Source organism: Megachile rotundata, chromosome 8 (assembly GCF_050947335.1).
Source record: "Megachile rotundata isolate GNS110a chromosome 8, iyMegRotu1, whole genome shotgun sequence".
Lineage (NCBI taxonomy): Eukaryota > Metazoa > Arthropoda > Insecta > Hymenoptera > Megachilidae > Megachile > Megachile rotundata.
In genome coordinates, this window is record NC_134990.1 from 14664960 (window position 1) to 14688618 (window position 23659).

At 37.3% G+C, this 23659-nt stretch overlaps 1 protein-coding gene across 3 annotated transcripts in view; it reads right to left on the minus strand.

Moving 5' to 3' along the window:
* Positions 1 to 23659, minus strand: part of LOC100877652 (thyrotroph embryonic factor-like) — a 109496-nt gene that overhangs the window by 30795 nt on the left and 55042 nt on the right. The gene's annotated exons all lie outside the window — the stretch shown is intronic.

Sequence of the window (23659 nt, forward strand, 5' to 3'; positions counted from 1 at the left end):
TCAAGGGTTCCAAGGTATTTCTTGGGTGCGTCAAGAGTGCGTCAAGGGTACCAAGGTATTTCATGGGTGCGTCAGGGGTGCGTCAAGGGTTCAAGAGGACGTCAGGAGTGCGTCATGGATGCGTCAAGGGTTCAAGCGCGCGTCAGGAGTGCGTCTCAGGTGCGTCACAAGATTCATCAAAATAGTACAAGCAATTAAAAATAATAACTTTTGCCAACGTTACCCAGGAGTCATAAAAGCGTCAACCATAGTCCTCTGACGGAATAAATTGCCGACTTACCTGGAACAAAAAGGACATCACCATGGTCATTAAACCGAGCCATCTTACAAAGTATCCGCAAGGATCCATTTTACAAGAAAACGCAAGATACCAGAAGTATAAACACGGTGTCCATCAAGGAAGTATTTGGTCAACCAGTTTCGTCCAATTTGATCGGCATTCATTCCTCCAAGGACACCGTGGCGCATCCTTGCGAATCATGCAAATGTTTTTTCCACAGGTGTTACGTAAGGGTTGAAAGTCGCGGAATAATTGTGCGATGATCGAAGTTGCATAGAATGTAACGATTAAGGATTAACTAAAAGGACTGCCGCTATTACGTGGATCCGAGCGTGGCTACGTTCCATTGCCAAGGACGAGACTATCGAAGGACACACGTGCCTTTCGAAACCTGTTGTCAACCAATCGTTGCCGCTCGCTTTGAATCTAACTTCGCCTTTGTTCCGGGGATCTCGGATCAATTCGATCGTTAATCGATTTATTTCGACCCTATCTCAATGATCTTCGAATCACTGAAGAGTGGAATCATGACATAAAAGTTGCAGCGAATAACACGCGCTATGGTACGAGTTTCATGAAAACGGGGATATACGGTTTTCGTAAGTGAGCGGAATACAAAATGGCCGACGATCAGTTACGAGTGGCAGAGGGTGAAACGTCTGATGCAACTTCATGACAGAAAGTTATTGCAAAATAATGCTTGTGATACATCAAATTAAAGCTTGAGACTTCAGGAAAGTGCCTGTATGAAGCTTTAGTTGATGTTTTTAATATAAAGTGACTGGAGACCAATTACAACGAACTATGTCAGATTTCCATATATGAGGAGTTAGACATAAATATCATACCAAAAAATTGTCATAAAATAATGCTTGTAATATATCAAATTAAAGCTTGCGACCTCAGGAAAATACCTGAGTACATATTTAGTTGATGTTTTTAATATAAAATGACTGGAGATCAATTACAACGAACTATGTCAGATTTCCACATATGAGGAGTTAGACATAAATATCATACCAAAAAATTGTCATAAAATAATGCTTGTAATATATCAAATTAAAGCTTGCGACCTCAGGAAAATACCTGAGTACATATTTAGTTGATGTTTTTAATATAAAATGACTGGAGATCAATTACAACGAACTATGTCAGATTTCCACATATGAGGAGTTAGACATAAATATCATACCAAAAAATTGTCATAAAATAATGCTTGTGATACATCAAATTAAAGCTTGGGACCTCAGGAAAATACCTGAGTATATATTTAGTTGATGTTTTTAATATAAAATGACTGGAGATCAATTACAACGAACTGTGTCAGATTTCCATATGTGAGGAGTCAGTCATAAGTTCATGACACAAAATTATCATAAAACATTCCTTGCGATACATCAAATTAAAGCTTGAAGTTTCACCAAAACACCTATGTAAACGACTATCATCTTTAGTACAACATACGACAAAAGACTCATCACTCCTATAAAATAGGTGTGTCTGCATAATAGAAAGAAATGACGAAATATTTGTATTCCATAAAAAGATGTTTGTCGGCGATGTCAAAGTAAACTGCGAAAGTAGTAGAACTTTCTCGACGAAATTGATCGGTGCAAAAGTGAACCAGTGACGTAACAGACTCAATACGGAAAGAACAAGTTGTCTGGCCACACGAGGGGAAAAGATCGGTCACGCGACTGGAAACGCCTAAGATCGCCTTAGATTGCGGAAGTGCCGACGGTTCTTTGCCTTTTCTCCTACCTTTCCCTCTCTGTTTTACTTTCGTTCTTCCTATTTCCCTCTCTCTCTCCTCGCGAACCCTCGACACCACAACAACCTGTGGCTTCTTGCTACATGCTAATACCAAATATCCACCTCTTGTCGATCAATTTATCATCTGAACGATGCCGATCGTTTATAACCGTTGACACTCGATCGCTCAGCGTTGCTATCTTTGATCGTGCGGATCTTCGTTGAAAATCGTTAACAATCGTCGATGATCGTTGTCAATCGTCGGTTTCGATCAGTGGTTGCCAATCGAAAATTGTTGCGGTATTGCTCACGATCGGCGTTCGACTGTCGGGTACGGTCGCTTCGTCGACGATCGTCAATCATCGTTGACTGTCGTCAGTAATCGTCAACGTTCGGTAATCGTCGGGACTCCAGAACTGTTCAAATGCACCTCAATTTTTTGAAACAGAAAATCAACAATTTTTCAAAGTAGAAAATCGTGCAAAATCGTAAATAAATTTTATAAAATCAAATAAAATCCTTCCATCAATTTCATATAAATCTATCATGGTTCTTCAATAAATCTATCAGGCTATATTTATAAAACTTTCACCTCTGAAGTTTAACGTCTAAAAAAGTTTGAAACTAGTCATAATTGCTTTTCGTGTAATTTCAACGAAATCAAAAGTTGTCTTTGCATGAATGGAATTACAGATGCGTGTACTAAATACTTAAAAATATGGGTCTAACTTTCGCTGACGATAAAACGTTAAACAGTTCATCCGTATTTAACGTGCAACGCTCTGAAGCGTCTGTAAACACTTAAACACTTTGCTACACGTAGAAGAGGATTACAACCGCGGCCACGTTGAACGGCATACTAATCTGTTGGGAGCAAAAATACGCATCATTGCGTTGTTACGTTATTACTGGTAACCGTAAATAACTGCTTCCAGCAGAATTATTACAGTCGAACTGCAAAATGCTCTTTTGGGTCAAATATTTAACTACAGCAGAATTATTGCAATCGAACTGCAAAATGCACTTTTAGGTCAAATATTTCAAATTTAAAATAATGTATCAAGTTTTATTCTTTCTTCTTTGCGGTATCTTTTAAGTACAAAATTGTACGAATAATAAATCTATAAAATCGTATGAAATAGCATTTAAATTTTACTTCAAGAAATGCAAAGCGTCACATTTTATAAAAATGCCACCTGTTTGCTATTAAAAAGTCCGCCGCAATTTTCGAGGCGTATCTCGCGGAAAGTTCGAACGAAACTGGAATGCGGCCTTGACACGACATAAGAATAATAAAAGACGACATAAGAATAAGAAGAAGCATCGGACGAGCGTGTGGCCGGTCAGCAGCTGTCAGGAATTAATTTTAGATTAAACAACCTAGTGGGTGCCTCACTAGGTCAACTTGATTCGAGTCAATGAGCGTCGCAATAGACGACGTCTTTTCTGCAAGTGTTGGCCGCCGATTACCACCGAACTCTTTTCCTTCTGCGATCCTTCTGGATGCCTGACATTCCGTTTTCCGTCGAGATTTTTACCTCATACGTTTCGAATACCAAGGGAATTCCTGCGGGATCTGGAATCTCTCGTTAAGAATCCGTAACGGATCGGACATCTTTCGAAATTTTATTTTCATCTTATTGTACCTTGACAACTCTGCTATTACTCGAATACGTGTTGGAAAAGTAGCAGAACTTTTTGAATTTTGTGGAAATTTTTTTTTATTCAAAATACAAACTTTCTACAGAAATATCGCTGGGTTCACACAACGTTAACATATGTAGATTTTTTTATGTCGTTTTATGGAATCGCTTCAAACTTGTTGCTGGATTCCAATAATGATTGCAGTGTTTTGTAGAGGAAGTACATTGTTTTCAGATATCATATTGTTTTAACAGATTAATAAATTTCCGACATACAGTGTAGGTAATTAAATATCGCTTAAATTACCATTTTCAAAATTTGCGGATCTGAAATGTTTGATCCTCAGAAATTTATTAAACTCTCAAGTTTACCATCGCTACCAAAACTTCCACTTTATAATTTTTTAATGTGCAACTTGTAAAAATCTGTAGGTTTGAAGAATTCTAACGAGAGCGTAATTAAGGTAATTGGCTCTGTGTTGAGTGAAACGTTGATATAACTATGTAGTAATTTTTGGAGGGAACCGAGCAAGTTCGGTTTATTCGGGTCGCGGTCGAATTTCTCCTTTCGAAAGAGGCGAAGAAAAACGTGGGAGGGTGGGAGGAGAAGAAAGAAAAAGGGCACCGAAAAGAGAAAGGGGTACCACGGGTGTGTGTGCGGAACACGAGCGTGTGAGAGCATTTCGATATATTTATGTTGGTATAAAAATGATATGACCAAACACGCGGAGAATCATCGTGTGTGCGTCCTCGTTATTTCGGTGAAAGTGAAAGTTGCGTGACGCGACAACTTCCTAGTCTGGTATGGGAAACTCATGCAATCGAATATTGTTTTTGCACGAAATTGAACAGTTGATCAAAAATTGGGATTTGGAGATTTGAGAAGTTGGAGAGGTAGGAAATTGCAGATTTGGTAAATCTGAACATTTGCAAATGAAAAAACTTGAAAATTGATAGTGTAGTGAATGTTAATGGAGAAATAAAGTGACTTGATTTATGATCTACAAGTGGAAACTAGTTTTTGATTAGACGAACAGCTGTATTTTTATTCGATAATCAAGATGCGACTTGTCGCAGGAGATTAAGTGATACAAATGTTCCTCCATATTTTCCTACACTTACAAATTAATAGTCTAATATAAAAAATTATTTGAATCGATATCATAGGAAAATATCTCTCATATTCTACTACTATTAGAAAAATAATAGTACCAATACTGAACATGCGATTTCATAATGGATCACTTAATTTCTCTGTACTTATACTCTGTACTTACTGTACTACAACAAAATTTCACTTACAACAAAATAGAAATGAAGAAACTGGCTTTCATTCAAAATTTTCATTCACGAAAACCCGTCTGAACGCTTCCCTATATAAAGAGAACAAAACAGCGCTTCCTCCGGACTGTTTTAAATAAATCCGCAATAATTTTCCTGAACAAGTTCCGATCGAAATAAGTTCTCCTCGAAGATAAGCCAGAATAAAATATTTCAAGAAATGTGTTTCTTGTTTCGTGGAATAAAACTAACCGGCGCTTGATTTATTAGTCAAGTGAACCGAGTAAAATGAGGATATCCTTAACGCGCCCAGTAGTCAGTAACACTTCCTGTATGTCAGGATCAAGTTTCAATTTCATTCTTTTTAATTTATTGTTGCAACTCTATTTGCAAGAGCATTATACAGCACTTCAGCTTTCTAAATCCTCGAGTCGAACAACACCGAAACTTCCGTCGTTTCTACGGAACGTACGTGCGATCGGATTAAAACACCCTCATTCAGAGTTGCAATCTTACGCACTGCAATCTCGGCGAGATGCACTTCTGCGAGTTGCAATTTTACGCACCGTAATTCCGTGAGTTGCAACTCTAGACATTGTAAGATTACACCGCGCAATTTTACGCATTGTAATTGGACGCGTTGCGAATCTATGCATTCTATCGCCACGCATTATATCGCAGTGCGTTGCAATTCCAGCAGTTTATTCTAGACTTCGGTCAAATCACTAGATCTCGATGTCCCTAGACTCTGATATTCCTAAATTAAATAAACCTAGATTTTGATATCTCTACGCCTCGAAATCCCTAGATCCAGGAATCCCTAGATTCAAATATCCCTAGACGCCAAATATTCCCAAATCCCAAATTTTCTTAGATCCCAAATTTCCCTAGATCCAAATATTCTTAGATCCCAAATTTCCCTAGATCCCAAATTTCCCTAGATACCAAATTTCCCAAGATTCCAAATTTCCATAGATACCAAATTTCCATAGATACCAAATTTCCCTAGACCCCAAATTTTCCTAGATCCCAAATTCCCCAAGATTCCAAAATTCCTAGATCCAAATATCCCTAGATTCCAAAATTCCTCGATATAAATATCCCTAGATCCAGAAATCCCTAGATTCCAAAATTTCTAGAGCCAAATATTCCTAGACTCCAAAATCCCTAGATCCCAATATCCCTAGGCCCCGAAATCTCTAGATCCGAATATTTCTAAATCCCTAAATCCCTAGATCCGAATATTTCTAAATCCCTAAATCCCTAGAACCAAATATCCCTAGATTGCAATATCTCTAGTTTCAAATATCCCTAAATCCCTAGATCCGAATATTTCTAAATCCCCAAATCCCTAGATCCGAATATTTCTAAATCCCTAAATCCCTAGATCCGAATATTTCTAAATCCCTAAATCCCTAGAACCAAATATCCCTAGATTGCAATATCTCTAGTTTCAAATATCCCCAAATCCCTAGATCCGAATATTTCTAAATCCCCAAATCCCTAGATCCGAATATTTCTAAATCCCTAAATCCCTAGATCCGAATATTTCTAAATCCCTAAATCCCTAGAACCAAATATCCCTAGATTGCAGTATCTCTAGTTTCAAATATCCCTAAAGCCCGAAATCCCTATTTCCGACATTCCCATTATCCAAATATCCCTAGATCCAACTACCATTATATCCCTATATCGTTGCTATACAATTCTTAATGTATCTACATCTCTTTTTTTGTATGTGCTTAAATCCGTCATGGTTCTGAAAGAGAAAGGAGGAACTCGCATTAAGCACGTTATTTTGGGGAATTACCGAGAATTACCCTAGACAGGAGGCAACTATCGATAATTATCGCACATTCCCATGGCGATATTCGCCTGTTATCTGGCCCCGCGTTCAATCGGACATATAATTTACTACGGCGATAATTGACAATTACTGCCACTTTCTTTTACTTGCCGGGCTGACTGTCGAACGGCTGATTTTAATTGATACGCTTCACTCTTCACTGGACAGTTTTAATTGGACGCGGCCGGCGGAGATAATGAAGACGCGGCTATTATTTCTTCACGGAGTCTCGTTGTTCGATTTCTTTCTTTTATTCTTTCGTACATTTTTTTCCGGCGACTTCTTGCTTCCTCCTTTTTCGACGTTTCAGCTCGAACCGAGGAACATAAACTCCGCCTAATCATCGGTTTGAGAACACCAAAAAATATAACATTTCTGTGAGATTAATCTTGACATCATTAAACGGGTTTAATAGAGCCACGATTCAACTCGGATAATTGCAAGACAACGCTGATTAAAAGGTTGTTTCGAGCAGGAAACAATTTTCTGACCGATCTACGGACATTAACGGCGTTAAAAAATTTGACCACCCGTTTTAGAAGCGCCGGTATATCTAACAACTTTCTCGCTGCACGCCGAAAAGTACGAACCCACGTGCCAGCCGGAGAAAGGAGGCCATCCAAATGTCAGTCCTGCATGGCGATGTCTTGGCACATCTCATCTGTCTGTATGTACGCTCGAGTGCAACAAATCTATGGGGAACGACGTATCACCGTTTACCTTCAACCTTGTACATCAAATACGTACACTGATAAATGCCTGAATGGCTCATCTTACGAGGGCATCCAAAAGACGATTTCGATCACAGTCACGACACACGTGTTACAAGATGAAGAGTGTGAATTTTAACAGTTATCATTATTGTAATTATTAATCTCTTATTATTGATACAATTTGGGACTCGTGAGAATTACTGCTCTTCTTATAGGGTTTACACTTATACTCTTATATTCTTAAATCCGATATAATTAGACTCTGATGTCCCTACAACACGAAATCCCTAGATCGAAATATCCCTAGACTCCAAATATTCCTAGATCCAAGTATAGCTTGTTTCCAAATTCTCCTAATTCCCAAATTTCCCAAGATTCCAAATATCGCTAGTTCCAAATTTCCCTAGTCCTTAAATTTCCCAAGATTCCAAATATCCCTAAATCCCAAATTTCCCAAAATTCCAAATACCCCTAGATCCCAAAATTCCCAAAATTCCAAATATCCCTAGTTCCCAAATTTCTCTAGTCCTTAAATTTCCCAAGATTCCAAATATCCCTAAATCCCAAATTTCCCAAAATTCCAAATACCCCTAGATCCCAAATTTCCCAAGATTCCAAATATCCCTAAATCCCAAATTTCCCAAAATTCCAAATACCTCTAGATCCCAAATTTCCCAAGATTCCAAATATCCCTAGATCCCAAATTTCCCAAGATTCCAAATATCCCTAGATTGCCAATATCCCTAGTTCCCAAATTTTACTAGTCCCCAAATTTTCGAAAATTCCCAATTTCCCTAGTCCCCAAATTTCCCAAGATTCCAAATATCCCTTGATCCCAAATTTCCCAAGATTCCAAATACCCCTAGATCCCAAATTTCCCAAGATTCCAAATATCCCTAGACTGGCAATATCCCTAGTTCCCAAATTTCACTAGTCCCCAAATTTTCGAAGATTCCAAATTTCCCTAGTCCCCAAATTTCCCAAAATTCCAAATATCCCTAGATCCCCAATATCCCTAGTTCCCAAATTTCGCTAGTTCCCAAATTACCATAGACCCCAAATTTTCCAAGATTCTAAATATCCCTAGATCTCAAATATCCTCCAACCCCAAATTTCCCTAGACTCCAAATATCCCTAGATCCGAATATTCCTACACCCCAAACTTCCCTAGATTCTAAATACGCCTAGATCCCAAAATCCCTAGATCCAAATATCCCCAGAGTATAATTGAACCTGACAAACGATTATGACCTATTTCATAATAATTTTAGTTGCACAATTTGACGACTGCAAACGATGCAAACCTATTAGCTATCAATCGAGCAATGGTCGTTCGTTAACGATCGCTTTTTTTAATTAAGCAATCGAAGAGAATCAAAGCTCCTGACATTACGAGTCTCGATTTTCTTTTTTCCGCAAACCGTCATAATAATCACCTGCGTACGCCTTTTAACATCCGCCAGTATCCAGAACCGGTTGTCGTTTCTTACGTTACAGGAAGTTTTCCTATGTACGATTTTTCTAGCGCTTCGTACGTATTTTTTCTTAGTTCGGGTTTTTTTTTCTTTATCATTCTCCTTCGCGCGTTTCTTGTTATCTTTTTGTTCTCGCTTCCGCCGGAGCCTGGAAAGTGAACCACCATGGCAAAAATCCTTGCTCACTTTCTCGCGACACTCGATTATATAAGATACGATCGAGCAATGAACGACGATAGCGTGATTCAACTCGATCACCGAATTATCGCTTTTATTGGGGGCGTTTCGACCCTTCGCTGGGTAGAGAAGATTCTGGGGAGCGAGTTACTGGGTCAGGGATTTTAGTGATTTCGGAATTGGGGTTTTGTGAGTTTGGGATTTTGGGGATTTGGGATTTTGGGTATTTGGGATTTTGGGGATTTGGGATTTTGGGAATTTGGAATTTTGGGGATTTGGGATTTTAGGGATTTGGGATTTTGGGGATTTGGGATTTTGGGGATTTAGGAGTTTGGGGATTTGGGATTTTGGGGATTTGGGATTTTAGTGATTTCGGATTTGGGATTTTGGGGATTTGGGGATTTAGGATTTTTGGGGATTTGGGATTTTGGGGATTTGGGATTTTGGGGATTTGGGATTTTGGGGATTTGGGATTTTGGGGATTTGGGATTTTGGGGATTTGGGATTTTGGGGATTTGGGATTTTGGGGATTTGGGATTTTGGGGATTTTGGGGATTTGAGAATTTGGGAAATTGAGTTTTGGGGGATTTGGGACTTTAAGGATTTGGGATTTTGGAGATTTGGAATTTCAGGGCTGTAGGATTTGGGGAAATTAGAATTTGGGGAAATTAGAATTTAGGAACATTAGAGTTGCAGAAAATTAAGGTTTCAAAAATTTAGGATTTCGGGAATTTAGAATTTCGACACTTCGTAAATTTAAAATTTTGCAAATCTGAATATATTCAAAATTTGATGATTTGAATTTTAGGAAATGTGAGAATTTAAATATTTAGAAATATAAAAATTTGAAAATTGGAAATTTTCAAATTCAAAAATGCAGACATTGGGTATACAGAAATTTCTAAATATGAAAATTCGAATAATTAAAAATTAAAAAATTGAGAATTAGAAAATGTGAAGATACAGTAACTGAAAGTGCAAAGAGGAAATTTTCGCGGGCACAAAAGTTGGAAAATATAAGAACGAAGTAGTCGGTAGCGGTTTCCCAAGGATACCGTAACGAAGAGTTACGTGTAAAAGTAAATTCCGAGTGCAACGTCCGCCGGCAATTTCACTTTCCTCGCGACGAAAGGAAAGAAACTGTGTATCTCCAGTCCCAGTTGGCTGCTCGTAAAAACACGAGCAAGACTAATGTGCACCGAGTTCTGCATTCGCGATCGACGCACCTCTTTTACCTACTAAATTCCTTATTACACGCCATATTTTCTCCGAATGTATTTTATTCCCACCTACGTTTTATTTCATGCTCAAAAAAAAATTTTTGGTAATAACTAAATAATTATTAAAAATGTACCTATATCATATTTTTAATATGATAAAACTTTAATAACTATTTTTAGTCAGATTATTTTATATGTACCTGTATTACATTTTTAATGTGATAAAATTTTAATAATTATTTTTAGTCAGACTCTTTTGTATACTTCAGTAATTGTTTCTGTTCGAGTATTTTAATGGAGTAAAGGGATTCAAGCATTTATAGCAATATTGTTTTCTCAGTCGAAGATATAAAAAAATGATAGAAGAAAAAAGATGAATGATTCAAAGTTCAGACATCACAATCATACGTTTCTTTTTTCAAATGCAATAATTCATGCGCATCTTGCAATTGCGGTATTTTTTAGATAGGCCTTCTTGCTTCTTGCGTTAATGAATTCTCGTCGCTTTGCACAAGAAAAGGATTAGAGTGTGTCTCTCAAGGAAATGAAATTATATTGAAAATATCTTCGTGTCTTTGCATTAAATATTTCTTTACATGAGTTTCTATGTTTGAAAATTATCAGCTTGATAAATTAAAAAATTTATACACTTCTAAATTCCCAAATCACCAAATTCCAAAAGTACTAAACTTCCAAATCACCAGATCGTCACAAACGAATACCAATCCCAAAAATTCAAAACCTCATACCTCAAATTCATCTCCAAAATACCAAACACGTCCCAAAAAAAAAAATTCGCGACAATAAAAGAACATCATTCAGTTCATCCAAGATCGATATAATTATAATTACTTCACGAACGTAAGCGTGATTAGCTCGAACCGATAACCGCTCGAGAGGAGAAGATGAAGAGAGAAAAAAATGAGCTTATCGTCGACGTTGCAACGCTGAAGGGGTTACGATGATTACGTAATCACCGCAACCTTGACATTAATTCATTGTAACCTTTTCCCAAGGTCACGACACGGGTCACTCTACGAAACAACCATGGAACGAAACTTTTTCGCGATTGTGCAGAAATTTTGAGAATCGTAAGGGCAGGAAGTGAAAGTTCTAATTATGAAACGACTTTCGAAATATTCATAATTTTTATCGACACTTCCCGATATAGAATTATCTGTGAAGCTTTTTACAATCTTTATTTAGACGCGATCGAATTAAAAATCGAACTCTTATCATCGCGCGACGTTTTGATTAGGTTTTTAATTTGACAAGTTTGCGTTGAAAGTCGAATTTCAATTTTTAATTAGGAAACTGCTGAGGTAATTGTCGATAGAAGTAAAATGAAGAATCTGGGGAATTTAGAATTTGGGGGATTTGGAATTTGGGGAATTTAAAATTTGGAATTTGGGGAATTTGAAATCTGGGGAATTTAAAATCTAGCGGATTTTGAATTTGGGGAATTTAGAATCTAGGGAATTTGGAATTTGGGGAATTTGGAATCTGGGGAATTAGGAATTTGGGGAATTTTGAAATTGGGGGAATGTGAGATCTGGGGAATTTTGGAATTTGGGGAATTTGGAATCTGGGGAATTAGGAATTTGGGGAATTTTGAAATTGGGAGAATGTGAGATCTGGGGAATTTTGGAATTTGGGGAATTTGGAATCTGGGGAATTAGGAATTTGGGGAATTTTGAAATTGGGAGAATGTGAGATCTGGGGAATTTTGGAATTTGGGGAATTTGGAATCTGGGGAATTTTGAAATTTGGGGAATGAGAGATCTGGGAAATTTGGAATTTGGGGAATTTTGAAATTTGGGGAATTTGAAATCTGGGGAATTTGGAATCTGGGGAATTTTGGAATTTGGGGAATGAGAGATCTGGGAAATTTTGGAATTTGGGGAATTTGAAATCTGGGGAATTTGGAAATTTGGGGAATTTGGAATCTGTGGAATTTTGGAATTTGGGGAATGAGAGATCTGGGGAATTTGGAATTTGGGGAATTTTGAAATCTATGGAATTTTGGAATCTAGGGAATATTGGAATTTGGGGAATTTTGAAATCTGGGGAATTTGGAATTAGTGGAATTTGGAATCTAGGTAATTTTGAATTTGGGGATTTTGGAATCTAAATGATTTTTGCATTGGGGGAATTTTTGAATTTGGAGAATTTTCAATTTGGAATCTAAAGAATTTTCAAGATTGAGGAATTTTCAATTTATGAAATTTGGAATCTAGGGTATTTGGAACCCAAAGAATTTATAATCTAGGGAATTAGAATTTCCAACTACTTTAAATCTGGTGAATTAAAAATTTCCAATTAAGAAATCAGTATGTCAATTATTAATAAAAGTGAATTAGAGATTAATTGTTTCGGCCGCGTCGAGCATTGGTCCAGCATACGAGGCTTAAGTGAAAGGGGTAAACGGAAAAGCTGACACGGATCACCCGAATTTCCGCGGTGAAATTTTTTCATCGTCAGAAGTAAAAATCTTTGTTCCGATAGCGGCGAGAACGAGTGAAAAGTTTATCGTCGTGGTTCACGAGCAGGCCGACGTTATCGTGCAGTCGGGTCGTTCGATAACACTAACTGCCTATTTGTGTCGCTGTATTTCTATCAACCTTAGCCGGCCCTCTAACACACGGCAGCCTAACTGCACATTTTCCTTACGTTCTTTCATTTTTCCAAATTGCTACATTCATGGTACTCATCGTAGAGATCCGTAAAAAGTTCGCAAAAATGAAAGATTAAAAATTTGAGAAAATTTTCTGGACCAAGTCCGAAGATTCCGACGAATCGCAAACGTTGATAGAAAATACTTCGGAGAATCGGAAGAAAGGATACAAAGTTCTACTTACATACAAACACACCAGAAGTATTCTACATGTAAACTAGACTGGGTTATTTCATTATGTGTGCTGCTTACCTGAAAAGAAAGAGAAAGATGCGTTTAATTTCAACTCGAGAAATTACTGAAGAAATAATCAAAACTGATCTCCGATCGTCGGATGTCGATTTATCGTGTTTAAAAATGGTCAACGCGTCAGATCGTTAAGTACGAACCTTGAAAAACATCGAAACGCAAAGTTCACCGTATGTTATCTCTCGCGTGGCGCTAAATTTCACTATCTGGTTCGATTACTTCGATGCATCTTTATTTATTATCTTTACTAGTTTCATTGGTTCACCCAGTGAAACCATGAAAATTTTAAGAATTCGTGGGGGATTTGAACTCTGGGGAATTTTTTAATTTGGGGATTTTGAAATTTGGGGAATTTGAAATTTGGGGGATTTGGAATTTGGGGGAACTGGAATTTGGGGGATTTGGAATTTGGGGGAATTGGAATTTGGGGGATTTGGAATTTGGGTGAATTGTAATCTGGGGAATTTAGAATCTGGGGGATTTGGAATTTGGGGAATTTGGAATTTGGGGAATTTAGAATTTAGGGGATTTGGAATTTGGGGGATTTGGAATTGGGGGGAACTGGAATCTGGGGAATTTGGAATTTGGGGGAATTAGAATTAGGGGGATTTGGAATCTGGGGAATTTGGAATTGGGGAGAATTGGAATCTGGGGAATTGGAATTAGGGGGATTTGGAATCTGGGGGATTTGGAATCTGGGGAATTTGGAATTGGGGAGAATTGGAATCTGGGGAATTTGGAATTTAGGGGAATTGGAATTAGGGTATTTTGAATCTGGAGAATTTGGAATTTGGAAGAATTGGAATCTGGGGAATTTGGAATTTGGGGAATTTGGAATTTGGGGGAATTGGAATCTGGGGGATTTGGAATTTGAGAAATTTTGGAATTTGGGAAATGTGAGATCTGGGGAATTTTAGAATCATAGGAATTTTTGAAATCTGGGGAATTTAGAATCGGGGAATGTAAGATCTGGGGAATTTTGGAATTTGGGGAATTTAGAATTTGGGGAATTTTGGAATCTCAGGACTTTGTAATTTGGGGAATGTTAAATCTAGAAAATTTTGGAATTTGGAGAATTCGGAATCTAGAGAATTTTTGAATTTAGTAATTTTCAGTTTGTAGATTTCGAAATCTGGGGAATAAAATATAGTCATATTTTAGGTATTAGAGACAACATTTCGGAGGTTTCATTATTTTCAGTACAATGACGTTATTGGATTCAGAAAGAATAAAAAATTTGATACGCCACAATCCATATCTCACAAACACCCAAAGCTATGGGGTTCGAAAGCTATCATCCACCAAACTACATTCACCTATTAACTATCACAGCTCCCAAAATTTGAATATCTCATTCAAAAACAATTCGTCGAAAAATGTACCGAAAACACGAACTTCGATTGAAAACAAATATTCCGTCAAAAAATACAAATTTACATTTCATTCCTCAAACCATAATAACAATATGATAAATATTCAACTTATCGAATACGAAACTTGATGACTAGAAAGACCATATAGACAGATACTTTATTTTCCATTTGGTTTGTTGTTAAAGTCAGCAAACTGTTGATTTGGAAGTTTGTCAAGTATCGGAATAACATTCGCAGAAAAATAGAGAAAGAGCGAAGAGCTGCGTAAAATCTCCCGAGTAATCATTTCCCAACGATCGATGCGCTCGAACAAAATCCAATTTCGCGGATCTGCTTCCCTCGGCGCCCGAGCACGTGGATGCACGCGTGCTGCAACGCTCTTTATATATGCAAGCTTCCCCCATCCTATTTCTGCTCGAGACACTGCGGGAATACTATACCAATCAAAATATACACCACTACAAGCCTCTTTCTGTGTACAACTTTGTGTCTTTTACATATTTTATTCGGGACTTTTGAAGCTTATGAGGTGAAGGATAGAAGAGACGTTTAATAGCTACTTTATATACATACATATTCATATACATATTTCCTTCGTATACTTCTTTCATATGTACATGAGAGATTGTATAGAAAGGTTGCATATTGTATAGGTTTATAGGTATGTTTTAATAGGAATACTTTTGGTGGAACTGCGAATTTATTTATGTGCAAATGGGTGGATTTGTGATTTCAGGAATGGGTCAGTGCTGAACTTGGGGTACCCTAATTTCTGAGTGAACCTTGCAAATCTTTATGATCTTGAATTACCAAAGTGTGAAATAGCAGAATTACAAAATTTGTAAATTTGAAAATTTTAGTATTCTCAAATCTTCAAATGCTCATACACCAAATTCTCACATCCCCAAATTCCCATAGTTTGAATTTCTAAAACCCCCAAATTCTCAAGTTCCAAATTTGTCAAATTCCCAAATTCTGAAATCCCCAAATCCCCAAATTTCCCAAATTCCCCAAATTCCCTAAATTCCCCGAATTCCCTAAATTCCCAAGTTTCCAAAATTCTCCAAATTTACCAAATTCCCTAAATTTCCAAATTCCCCAAATTCTCTGAATTTCCCAAATTCCCTAAATTCCCCGAATTCCCTAAATTCCCAAGTTTCCAAAATTCTCCAAATTTCCCATATTCCCCAAATTCCCCAAATTCCCTAAATTCCCAAATTTCCCAAATTTCCCAAATTTCCAAAATTCTCCAAATTCCCTAAATTCCCAAATTCCCCAAATTCTCTAAATTTCCCAAATTCCCCCTAAGTCCCCAAATTCTCCAAATTCCCTAAATTCCCAAGTTTCCAAAAATTCCAAAATTCCCCAAATCCCGAAAACTCCGCAAATATCCAAACAGCCAATAATTAATGAAAATAAAGTCCGATCGCAAGTAGTACGTTTCTATAAAACTAGAAATAATCCACGTAGTGCGGTTGTCGCTCATTTCCTCCTTTTTCCCCCCTTCTTTCTGCAATAATTACTGGTCTGTGATGTTGCATGGCCATGCACGTGCACCAACACACGTGCATCGCGATTGTCAATAACATTGCACACAATCGCGTACACGGACACGCAAACACGCGCACGCTAGTTATACAGCGAAGCTTGATAATCCGGCGTAATTGAACGTAAAAAACAAAACGCGAATAATTAAAAGACGTGCATCGCGACTGTTCGCGTTCTGTCGAAGCGCTTTAATCGTTATCATTAAACGATTGTAAAATAGCGGAGGAACGTATCCTCTAGAATTTCAAGTGAAAAATTACAAATTTAACGTGTCTTTGATAATTGTTCAAACAAATGTCGGTACATTCAACACAGTCGTTCCTTCCCTAAAACAATCATTCCCCGTTGATTAAAATTTAAAAAAAGTTTCACTGATTAAGATTCAACTGAAGTAATAAATAAAGTAATTAAATTTGTAATCTCGTTTCGCTAATTAAACCTGAACTTAGTAATCTCCTCCCTGTTCATCTTTTACCCAATTCGTATATTTGTCCGTAATGAAGCCATAAGTATTTTAAAGCGAAAATAAATGAAAAGATGGCTAGCGTAGTTACCGATCTAATATTAGCTCGATGATCGCGAATCTAGCAGGTCTTGCCTTTCTTTCTACGACTGAAACCACTTAAAATTCCGTCGGTAGAGCGGCGAGCAAAAGTGTGACCCTGAAACGTGAAACTTTAACGCCGGTAATGGAAGTAACGTGGGTGCAACATCGTTGGTTAACTAACCCTCGGCGAGTGACACGTGCACCCAAACGAACAAACACGCGTGTAACGCGAGTATATACGCCCTGTGCATAGCATCGAAAGATACGCTGATTTCTTAAGGCTTCGTTTAGGCCTGGGATTAAAGCACGGCCTTCGAGAAGGTCAGGTGACGGCCAATGTGCCACGGTCTTCTGCAAACGTTAACTCGCTATGACACACGATCAACATCTATTCCCCTATACAGTACGCTCCATTTTAATCTATTCTTATAATCGGTTTAAAAATTAAAATTACGCGCTTCGTAAACGAAAGTTATTTCGTGAAAGTTATTTCGCTTTTGGGAATAGATACCGGAAGCTATTTAATTTCAGAATTTTGGAAATATGGAATTTTGTGAATTTGGGACATTTGCAATCTGGGGAATTTGGACAATTTGTAATCTGGGGAATTTCGGAATCTGTGGAATTTGGAATTTGGGGGACGTGGAATTTGGGGAATTTTGGAATTTGGGAAATGTGAGATCTGGGGAATTTTGAAATCTGGTGAATTTTGGAATTTGGGGGATTTGGAATTTGGGGAATTTTGGAATTTGGGAAAATTTGGTATTTGGGAAATGTGAGAACCGGGGATTTTTCGAATCTAGGGAATTTTGGAATTTGGGGGATTTGGAATTTGGGAATTTGGGGGATTTGGAATTTGGGGGATTTGGAATTTGGGGAATTTTGGAATTTGGGAAAATTTGGTATTTGGGAAATGTGAGAACCGGGGATTTTTCGAATCTAGGGAATTTTGGAATTTGGGGGATTTGGAATTTGGGGAATTTTGGAATTTGGGAAAATTTGGTATTTGGGAAAATTTGGTATTTGGGAAATGTGAGAACCGGGAATTTTTCGAATCTAGGGAATTTTGGAATTTGGAGGATTTGGAATTTGGGAATTTTGGAATTTGGGGGATTTGGAATTTGGGGAATTTTGGAATTTGGGGAATTTTGGAATTTGGGAAAATTTGATATTTGGGAAATGTGAGATCCGGGGAATTTTCGAATATAGGGAATTTTGGAATTTGGGGGATTTGGAATTTGGGGAATTTTGGAATTTGGGGGATTTGGAATTTGGGGAATTTTGGAATTTGGGGGATTTGGAATTTGGAGAAATTTGGAGTTTGGGAAAATTTGGTATTTGGGAAATGTGAGATCCGGGGAATTTTCGAATCTAGGGAATTTTGGAATTTGGGGGATTTGGAATTTGGCAAATTTTGGAATTTGGGGAATGTAAGATCTCGGAAATTTTGAAATCTAGGAAGTTTTGGAATTTGGGAAATTTTTGAAATTTTGAAATTTGGGGAATTTTTAAATTTGGTAATTTGTAGTTGACCACTGGAACCATTGGTTTCTATTAATTTTTAAATTTTGAGATATCACAACTTTTATTTAAAAAAAATGATAAATTGTTGAATTCAAAGAATTAACTCAGTACATTAACAATTTAGAAATGTTAGAGTTTTGAAAATTATAGGAAATTGAAGAACAAGGAAATATAGAAAGTTAATGATATAGGAAATGAAGAATTCGTGAACACGTTTCGGGACACGAAACAAAGACTAACGATCAGGTGAGAAGTTAAGCAATACAATAGTTGCACGTCGACAGAAATTAATATCAAGAATGCTAACAGTTTCGTGACGTAAAGTGGAGGACGACCTGTGACCTCGATTCATGAAGAGATATCGTTCGAGTTCAAATCATGAATGGTTCAATAGATATTCTCTGAATCAGACAAATCGATGCTAGATCGAGGAAATATTCTTCGACATGGGTTTATTTTTGCTACGTTCTCGAATTAGATGTTTAAACATTTGCTTTTTTTCTTGCCACCACTATCGTGACCTATATTCCTACTTCCACTTTCTGATTTGTCGTTCATGTTCTATATTTCATCGTTTATGTCGCGATATTTTATACCTTTTCGAGATTTATGAGATTTCACGAGTTTTGTACTTTGAGACAGATTTTTATATTGTTGGAAGAATTTCTAAATTTGCAGATCTCTGAACTATAACAAGTTCCATAGCTTCAAATTTAAAACTCTCAAAGTTCCACACAAGCAAATAATAAATCTCCCAAAGTTGCACATAAGCTAATAATAAATTTCTCAAAGTCCCACATAAGCAAATAATAAATCTCTCAAAGTTCCACATCTGCAAATTTTTTAATTCTGAAATTTCCAATCTCTCAAAGTTCCATTTCTCTAAGTTTTAAAATTCTCCAAGTTCTACGTCTCCAAACTGTAAATCTCTCAAAGTTCCAAACCTTCAAATACTAAAACTCTCAAATATCTGAATACCCAAATTATAGAACTCTCACATCCCAAATCTCCTGATCTCCAAACCCTCAAATTTCCAAACTATCAAATCTTCAAATCTCCAAATTTCCAAATTTCCAAATCTCCAAATCTCCAAATCTCCAAATGTTCAAATCCTAAATTTCCAAATCTCCAAATGTTCAAATCCTAAATTTCCAAATCTCCAAATCTCCAAATTTCCAAATCTCCAAATCTCCAAATCTCCAAATCTCCAAATCTCCAAATGTTCAAATCCTAAATTTCCAAATCTCCAAATCTCCAAATCCTAAATTTCCAAATCTCCCAATCTCCAAATCTCCAAATCTCCAAATTTCCAAATTTCCAAATCTCCAAATCTCCAAATCTCCAAATGCTCAAATCCTAAATCTCCAAATCTCCAAATCTCCAAATTTCCAAATTTCCAAATTTCCAAATTTCCAAATCTCCAAATCTCCAAATGCTCAAATCCTAAATTTCCAAATCTCCAAATCTCCAAATCTCCAAATCTCCAAATCCCAAATTTCCAAACCCTCAAATCTCCAAACTACCAAATCTCTAAACCTCTAAACCTCCAAATCTCTACCTCCCCAAATCCCCAAATCCTCAAATCCCAAATCCCCAAATTCGCGATCCACCCAAACACCAAATCAGCAGCGAAAACATACAGGTGCGGTATTTTGAAGGAACTTGAACGTTTTCATTGGTGCAACATGGCCGACACGGGTCTGTTCTAAACGCTAAACGACCTCGTAAGCTGATTGCAACTGCGCTCGGTTGTGCGCGTCGAATTGTCGTCGAACACAATGGGATGAAAACGCTTTGAAGGGCACAATGCCCAGGGATGGGCAGAGACTAGCCCGTCCTGCACTTTGACGTCCTCACCGAACAATGACGAATCCGGACACGGGATCGTGTCATTCCCCGAAATACACTCTTTTTTTTATATACCCTTGTTAATTACGTAACACCTGGATAATTACTCGAGACATCTTTAAACGAACAATTATTCATTCCAGGTATAAATATATTTTTTTTAAATTTATTTTTGTATGGACATTTATTTAAATAAATTTAAACTTTAAATAAATCAAGTCTTCAATACCCTTGCTATAGATTAATCTACTGATCGACAATGGAACGTTTAAAAGAGAATATCTCGTTATCTATCAGTTCTACGACAAAAATGGTTATGACAAAATATGTAGCCTAGGAAATGATCTACAAAAAAGGTTCTATCAGTTTTTTCGCTGAGACTAACCATTTCTATGTTAGATGGTTTATAAGTATTCGACTTTCGTTCTTCCAAAAAATTAGCATTGAAAGTTTGTAAGGCACCCTGCGTGAGAATGATTGTTCCCACAAAAAAACTCGTAGAATCTTTTTTGTAGAGGATTTCTCAAGCTATAAATTTCATAATAACTATTTTTGTCGTAGAAGTGACGTATAAAGAGATATCGACGTTCCAAAATACCTTAGCCCTAAACTCCCAATTAAGGTGTTCGATAAGAATTCGCTAAGAATCCAGGAAACGAAAGGCATCGTCCCCATGAAACCAATTGCCATCAACAGGCTAGAAGAACTTTCAGACCTCCGTTATTTTTAACGCGTTAACAGCTTCGAGAAGCCAGCAGCTCGCTCGCGTTTAATAGAGCTCGAAATTAATCGTGGCATCGCGTGTCTGCTCGTAAGAAAAAACCAAGTCCCAATTTTCTACTTCAGTTTCCCTTAAATGGAAGAAAACGAAGCACGTAATTTTCTATGTTCTCTTGTAGAAGTATTTTTGTGAAGTTCGATCAGACGGAAAAAGAAGACAGACCAGCAAGTGCAAAACGTGGGAGGATGCAAATGTTAACAGCCTTGAGTCGATTCCGTCGCAAGTAGGATATGTGCATATGTGCATAGGTGCATAGGTGAATTCACACGTTCGCACACGGACGCGTATGATTCATTCACGCTCCGAACCCGTTAACTCGGGCTGACGTAGCCAATAAATAACTTTCTCGACGCAATATAAATAAAAGCGTAAATAACGTGAAAGCTATACCGAAACACGCCGATAACCTATATCGGATTAACTCCATAATTTAAATACTCGCTCTCGAACGGAGTCAAAAATTACTATTTCATGCAATAATTTCGCTGGACTGCTCGAAGATTGCTAGGTGCATTTTAGCTAAGCAATTTGCAGGACTAAGACAATGTATATTCATAACGAAGTATTAAATAATTCAGTGCAATAATAACTGCAGCTAAAAACAAGTACACGGAATAATGTAACGGAGAAAGTCCTGTATGATCTAAGTCGATAGATGCCGCGATAATTACGGATAAAATGTAGGCAACCTGATGCAAGCAACAGGTGGGTCGGCGTTTCCACTCTCCTCTCTCGTTTTATTCTACGATTCTCCTCCCGCTTTCTAATAAACTCGAATTTCCCTCCATATATTGCGTCGCCCAGATCTTTTGATAAGCGATTCAATGAACCCGGAACCATCAAATATTTTCATAGTCTGCCACTGACTGCACTGTGTTATAAAAGTGATACTGACTGTTAGGTATATTCTGAAATTTTTAGGTACTTGTGTCTCTAGGTCCATCAGGTTATAGGTTCATCATGTTATAGGTTCATCATGTTATAGGTTCATCATGTTATAGGTTCATCATGGTATAGGTTCATCATATTATAGGTTCATCATGTTATAGGTTCATCATGTTATAGGTTCATCATGTTATAGGTTCAGCATATTATAGGTTCATCATGTTATAGGTTCATCATGTTATAGGTTCATCATGTTATAGGTTCATCATGTTATAGGTTCATCAATTTATAGGTCTATCATGTTATAGGTCCATTAAGTTACAGGTCCATCAGGTTACAGGTCCATCGTGTTATAGGTTCATCATGTTATAGGTTCATCATGTTATAGGTTCATTATGTTATAGGTTCATTATGTTATAGGTCCATCAAGTTATAGGTCTATCATGTTATAGGTCCATCAAGTTATAGGTCCATCAAGTTACAGGTCCATCAAGTTATAGGTCCATCAAGTTACAGGTCCATCAAGTTACAGGTGCATCAAGTTACAGGTCCATCAAGTTACAGGTCCATCATGTTATAGGTCCATCAAGTTACAGGTCCATCAAGTTACAAGTCCATCAAGTTACAGGTCCGTCAAGTTACAGGTCCATCAAGTTACATGTCCATCAAGTTAGGATTTGGATCTTCAAACTATTACTAATCTCTCATAGCATCTTTTTACACAAATTATTCTTAAATCTCCAATACCTCCAGGTCTAAAATTATCATGGCTAACACCTGTACACCTAGATCCTAACATCTCTAACGAAACAGTAATCATTCAATAATCAACAACACCCAGCCTAATATCATTAAGTAGACATCCTTAGGTCAAAATAATTTCCAAATGACTAATATCTAGAAATAACTAACAATATCTGCAAATAGCTAACAATCTCTAAAAACCCAATATTCTCCACATCTCTGAAAAGAAATAATTAAAGCACTTGAAAAGTACTTATGCAGTCCCCTCTTCATTAAACATACGATCAGGTAAAGCTCGGTCCGTCGATAACCGGTAAACCGCCATGACAGTTAGCGTATCAATATTCATGCGTTTTAATATTATGTGTGTCAGTGACGTAAACATCGTGAAATGTGGTCATTTTAAAATCGTACAAACAAATCTTGTTTCTTCCCGTGACAAAAACGTAGTCGAAGCATGTCACGTGTACACGAGGCAACGCTTCACGAGCGTCAACACCAGCGCGGTTTTGCTGTCCTTTCAAACCGGTCTTTTATAAACGCAATCGTAATTTCGATCGTGCGTGCTAACGACGAGCAGACGAGCAATTAGAAAACAAAAGAATAAACCAGTCATTTTTAACGCGGGACCAAGGTCGATATTGTCGTCAGTGGATCGATTCGGATCATAGATCTTTATGTGCACGGAAGCGTTTATCCCTTTCTATATCCTTCAAATTTTCTTGTTAATACTTTTTATTTTAAACTATGGGATATCTGTGGATGGGAGAAGTTTTAGGACAAGATTTAGGAGAAATTTGGACGTATTGGTACTTTTTTTAGGGTTTTGGATTTGGAGAGATATCTGCACTTGGGAGAAGATTTAGGAGAAATTTGCTCACAAAGGGAATTTAGACGTAGTGCTACATTTTGTAGGATTCTGGATCTAGAGAGATCTGCACTTGGAGAAGTTTCGATTTAGGAGAAATTTGGTCACAAAGGGAAGTTAGACGTAGTGCAATTTTTTTAGGGTTCTGGATCTGGAGAGATCTGCACTTGGGAGAAGTTCCGATTTAGGAGAAATTTGCTCATAAAGGGAATTTAGACATAGTGCTACATT